We start from the raw sequence: 6,721 nt of genomic DNA on the forward strand, positions 1-6,721 counted from the left end.
TACCATAACTATACACATCACCTTTTGTTGACAGCTCACTTCCCATGCCATATTCTACAATTAATTCATCACATTACTATACATACAAATAACTGAAGAGAAAAATCCTCTAAATAATAGCAGACGAATAAACACAATATTATTACTTATTACCTGGTGGAGCATAACCAATAGTTCCTCTTGTGCTAAGGGAGGTTGACTGATTAGCGGGATGGTTAAACCTATCTTCATAAAGGAATTTTGCCAAGCCAAAGCCACTTATACGACCAACCATCTCGACATCGAGTAGAATATTGCTTGGCTTGAGTTCACAATGAATGATCGGCGTTTCACAAAGATGATGTAGATATTTCAGTGCGTGAGCAACATCTACGGCCACATTAACTCTTTGGAAGAAGTTCAGGTTTCTCACCGTCTCAGGTTCATTAATCCTAACAGATGGATCAGCCAGTCCTCCAAGCTTCCATTTTCCAAGAACTCATCAACCAAAGCTTTAAAATCATTGCCTTTGTAATCGATCCCCAAAACGACTGCTAATACCTTGACAAGATTTTGAAGTCGAATGTTCTTCAAGGCCTTGCATTCAGCCAAGAAGCTCCTAGATGCTCCATGATTTAGAAGATTAAACACATTTACTGCAATTGTTGCTCCACTCTCCTCAAGAATTCCTTTGTATACAGAACTGGAACTTCCCGAGCCAATCAAAATTTACGTGGCGAATCCATTTGTAGCCCTTAGAAGGCTTTGATATGATAATTGTAAAAGCGAATTTTCTACACAAGATGATGTTGGATTTTTCTCTTCCTTTTTTTAAACCACAAGATGAGGAGACAAGTGAAAACAAAAGCCACTCCTAACAACGCAACAAGAATTGCAATTTTTAACTTGCTTTTGGATTTTTTTGAGTTACATTGGGCAAATGTAACTCAGGGGCCCTCCACAAAGCTTATTAATTTCCCTCAACAAATATAGCACTTGCATTCTTAAAGACTCGTTCATTTGGCACCACTCTCTCAAAATTATTGAATGAGAGATTTAAATACTTTAATGCCCAAAGACTCACAAGAAATTTCGGAATCTTTCAGTAAAGATTATTGTCAGATATATCCAATTCCTGAAGGCCTCTCAATGAACTCAAAGATGATGGAACGGACCCTTGAAACAAATTACCTTCCAGGAACAACATCTCTAGGCTTAAGCAGCTACCAAGGCTGCTTGGAAGTAGACCGGTTAATCTATTCTGAGAAGCATCAAATGCAGCTAGATTTTTTAGTTTTTCTACTTCAACAGGAAGCTCACCAGTCAAATGGTTTGATGATGCTAAGCGTAATGATCAAGGATGGGAGCCCAAATACTTGAGAGGGTATATTTCCACTAAGATTGTTATTAGAAAGATCCAGATAAAGCAACATTTGACACTGACCTAAACTTGAAGGATTGATGCCCTGAAGATTGTTAAAATGTAAAGCAAGTGTGATTAACATTGTTGAGTTTCCAATAGGATGGAGAATAGTTCCAGAGAGAGAACTAACCTGAGCTTCGAAGGTCTTTAGCTTGTGAAGCTTACCAATATCAAAGGGAATTGGTCCTGATAGTTTATTTCTTGATACCCCCAGCAACTCCAAATTGATTAGATTTCCAATTCCATTCGGGATTCTACCCAATATTTTGTTATCTTCTATTACAAAATGTAAAAGGGTGCTAGAAAAATTGCTAATGCATTCAGGTAATACCCCTCAAAAGTTACATTAGCTTATATATAGAAATTCAAGTTTGGTTTTATTGACCAAAGTGCAGAGAAAGTTCAAATCACCTTCTCTCCCATGTCCGAAAGGGTTTTCGGTTAGGAGAAGACTAAACAATCTATCCAACTTTTCGAACGAAGGCACGCTTCCAGTGAGTCTGTTATCATAAACTTGAAGTGCATTCAACTTTGAGAGATTTGATATTGAAATCAGGATTTGCCCAGAGATTTGATTTTCCCGTATGGAAAAGAAATCAAGATTTGGAATAGAGCTTTCCAAGTCAGAATGAAGAGTACATTGAATCTTGTTTCTACCAATATCAAAGTATTTCATAAGGGAGAGATTAAAAATTAAGGAAGGAATAATACCAGAAATTGCATAGTCTTCTATTAAGAAAACTGAAAGATTTGTCAGCCGTCCAAGAGCTTCAGGTATAATCCAACTTAATGCGTTATTACTCAAATCAAGCTTCTCCAGGGATGATAAGTTCCCTAAAGAAGGGGGGAATGTGGGATACTCCCTCTCAAGCTGTTGTTGAAAATTCCAGCACTTTCAGGTTTGTCAAAAGACCCAACAAATCCGGTATTTCTCCTGTTAGCTGGTTGCAAATCATATCCACCAATGTAAGCTTAGAACAGGCTGATAAATTGGAAGGAATTTCACCACTGATGGAGTTATTCGCCAGTTTTAATATTTCCAGTCTTCTTAAATGACCAATTTCTTGAGGAATCTCGTTGTAGAAGCTGTTTCCCACAAGATTCAACTCCCTAAGAAAGCTCAAGTTTCCAATGTATGGTGACAAAGATCCCGACAGTTTGAGGGATTGCAGGTCCGACATGGTGACTCTCTGATGCTTACGACCGCATGTAACGCCACGCCACTGACAGAAGTGAATCGAACTATTCCACGACTCCATAATCTCGAGCAGATCACCGGTTACCTTGGCCTTGAACTCGAGTAAAGCTCGTTGATCGGTGTCGTTTCCTCTAACTACAGGGGCTGCTGTTGTTAGATTAAGACCCTGCAAGTTGATGCATGAGAGAAGAGTTATAACTTGAACGCAGACAAAGAAAAAAGAGCTAGACGCGTCCATATGCTAAATCAATTTTTTTTATTGATGAGATGGATTTGCAACTGAGAGTGCTTTGTTAATAAACCAGAACTGAAGTGCAGTATAAGAAGCTAACTTGAAGTGGGGATTTACTGTTTTAAGTTTTACGATATTATCAAAGTTTGGAACTTGGAAATCGGATTGATAGTGCAAGTTGAAAAAGGGGTAGTGGGAGACTTTAAATAAGCCCACTTTGTCGTCAAAATCAGGCCATTAACACTGGCGCGTTATTTTTTTTAAAGATGTATTATTGAAGGAAAATCATATAAGCGTGATAATTATTTAACTTTTTAGGGTGATTAAAAAATAATTAGCAATCTACTGTATTTATTACATTATTTTAGAATTAGTCAACTCGTCATGTTAGTAAGTTTTAATAAAATATTTTTTATTAAAACTTGTTATATTGATGTGATAAATTTTAATATTTTTTTTTTGGAACTCATCATATTTACATAGCGAGTTTGAATATTTTTTTTTGAAAACTCATCATTTTCACATGATGAGTTCGTTCTTCACTATAATAAATACGATAGATTTCAAAATAAACTTTGAATTACCCTATTGGACTAATAAATTTATCCGCGAGCATTAGTGGGCTAAAACAACCCACTTTGTCACCATTTTCTACAATTTAATCTAGTATGTTTACTTTTTTAATAAATAATAATAATCTCATGTATGTTTTAATTTCATTTTAGACCAAATTTGAATTTCATATTCCATTACCACTATAAAATATTTATGTAACTTCAATTTCTATTTTTTTAAAAATATTTTAACTCCTAAACTTTATATATATTTTTTTAAATTTTTTTCATCCGAATGTAATTTTTCTTATAAATTATTTTTTCTCACCAATCCTTAACTCCTTTCTATTCTCATCTATACTTTATCCACAAAGAATTTTTTTACCCAAAACAAAACGTTGAGGGGTATAATGCTCTAAAAAAAAGAACAAGAGCCAAATTGATTATTGAGTCAAATGTTGGGGACATTTTTTGTCAGTATGCTTTAATTTATTAACTAACATTACAAATCTTAGTTAAACATATGAAAACAAATATGAAAGAATATATATTTATATCTTATATGATTAGAAGTAATTATTTAAATTGGGATTAATTTAAATCTTAATATTATAAATAATAACAATTAAATTTGAAGAGAGATTCAAACAATTTGACTCGACAAGTAAAAAAAATTACTAAACTCGATTGAATACTAGTCACTACTCTTATATGGTCTTGTATGGTTAGGCAGTTAAAACAAATAGAAAAGAAATGGATTCTAATTCCTTATTAAGCATATTAGCATCAAATAGTGTCGATCGACTATAAATATATTAGCAACAACGATGATAAGTGAACAAAATAAGAAAATATGTGATATGATCCCGGTTGTGTGTCCTAGTCATATATGTAGTTTCCCGATCGTCATTCTAGCAAGAATTTCTTGTAGTGCTTCGCTTGAATTCTGAAATAGCACAAACATTGTAATATGAAGTAAATTGAAAGATGTAAAGATGCCAATAGAAGAAAGAACGTTTAATATAGTGGTTGTAAGTTGATGGAAGAGTGTTGTGGTTTTTGTGGAATTAAAGTGTAAGATAGGTGGTGTAGGATGAAAGGGTGTTGGCGAGAACTAAAGGGGATTTGTAAAGGGGATGGATCGTAACCCTCTAACTATATGGAGTTAGGAACCAACAATATAAAACGATGGAATCGAAGTGGAATTAGATAAAATGTGACCGACTAGCTATAGATGAGCTAGGAACCAATGCTATAATCAAATGAAATGGATGAAGACTAAATGACAAACTTGAAGCCAATAAAGTTCTATCAAAAAACTAGAATGAAAACAAACTCTCAAAGGTGTGTTATATATCAAATTGTGTGTTTACAAATGATCCTAAAGTGCCTATTTATAGTTTTTCTAGGCAGTATATAAAAAGTCTTTACAAAGATGAAATATTCTCATCAATTTGGAGTTAAAATGCACTTGAATGTTTTGTAACATTGCTACTGGAAATGGTCTCAAATTACTACACTGACTCGTTTCTCTTGCTGTTGCACTAACAATAGGCGTTTCAAGATCAACTTCCATACTCTTGCCCTTGTCATGTTTTGTAGCCTCTTCATTAATAGTCTTTTTTGGGGTCCTCAGCATTTAGCTTTCTCATGTCGCTTTGGGTTCTCAATGTTACTGGGCAGTCCTCCTTGCTGCCTACTACTCAAAGCATTTTCCAATTGCCTAACTTGGTTCTCTAGAGCTCTTAGTGATGTTGATTGGCTTGCCATGTACTCATTTATTAAGGCCTCAAGGGATGTAAAATCGATGGATTGTGTTGAGGATTGCACTTGATAATTCTGCCTTTGTTATGGCAGTGTGGTCTGATTAGGATGCTATATATAATGTTGAGGCATCAACCATTACTGATTGTACTACTGCGGTTGATAATGCTACTGCTGATTATTATAATGTTATTGTTGTGGATTGACAATGTTTTGATTTTGCCAAGATAGATTGGAATGGTTACAGAAGTCAACATTGTATGCGTTCCCATAGGTATTTTCATTGTCCTTCATATTGTAATTTTTCATAAAATAAACAGACTTAGGGTTTTATGGACATTATTCAAAGTTATGGTTATCCCCAGAATAAACACAGTTAACAAAAGATGTAGATTTTACCTCATACATACCCCTTGTTTTTATAGCTTCTTAACCATGTCTGTCAATGTTGTGATTTGGGAAGCCATGGCATAGAAAGCATCAGTATCTATTGTTGCAGCATTGCGTCTGCCTAACATGTTCCTCGTGTTGGGATAATGATAATTATTGTTTGATATTCTTTCAAAAATATCATAGGCCTCATTATACTTCTTGTCCATCAATGCTTTGTTTGTTGAAGCATTAATCACCATTCCAATCTTCATGTTCAACCCACTGTAAAACATTTCCATTTGCGTCCAATGCGAGAATATGTGCATTGGGCATTTGCATTACAATTCCTTAAAACATTCCCAAGTCTTGTATAGGTTTTTGTCCTCTAATTTCTTGAATGATGTTAAGACATTTCGCAGCTTTGCATTCATGTTGGGCGGATTGAAATGTAGAAAGAATTTTATGCTAGTTTATTCCAGGATGTTATAGCACCAAGCGACAACAATGTCAACTAAGCTCTAACTTTGTCTCGCTATGAATAAGGGAAAAGCTTCAACTTTAGTGCTTTTTCAGGAACCTATTGCTAAAAAAACGAATCACAGACCTCCATAAATGTTTGAAGGTGTGCTCTAGCATCTTCGATAAATGCCCCACCATATTGCACCATAGACTGCAGCATTTGAAACATCACTGGTTTCAACTCAAAATTGGCAGCATGTACTACTGGCCGCACAATGTCAGGATGTAAATCATCGAGTGTTGGCACCACGTTCTCCCAAATAGGTAGATCTCAGTCATCTATATTGTAATAATACAACTAGTTAACTCTATTTCCAGCCGGCAATCCATCCTCACCATTTGGCACTGGTGGCAAAGCATTGTTGCCATCACTATGTTGGGCCATGTTTGCTCGATTACGGGTTGTTTTTCTACATCATTCTAATAATGTTTATTCAATTTCGGGATCAAAAGGCTCTATATCTTGATTGTTGCTACGGGTCATGCATCAATAACACTATTCTAGAAAAAATACCTACGAAAAAAATAAACAAAATTAATAACAAAGAAAAAAACTCTAAAGTAAAATAGTTGCTCCCTGATAACGACGCCAAAAACTTGATGCTACATAAGATGCTATAGCAATTATGCAAGTATACGTATCGTTAAAGTAATAAAGTGGAAACTATAAAAGCTTCGGA

General features: G+C 34.9%; 1 pseudogene; it reads right to left on the reverse strand.

Annotated features, from left to right (window-relative positions):
* Positions 1–223: 223 nt before the first annotated feature.
* On the reverse strand, positions 224–5,821 carry LOC120159292 (annotated as a pseudogene).
* Positions 5,822–6,721: the final 900 nt, after the last annotated feature.

This window comes from Hibiscus syriacus, unplaced genomic scaffold, assembly GCF_006381635.1.
Source record: "Hibiscus syriacus cultivar Baekdansim isolate YM2019G1 unplaced genomic scaffold, ASM638163v2 tig00111356_pilon, whole genome shotgun sequence".
In the NCBI taxonomy this organism is placed as follows: domain Eukaryota; kingdom Viridiplantae; phylum Streptophyta; class Magnoliopsida; order Malvales; family Malvaceae; genus Hibiscus; species Hibiscus syriacus.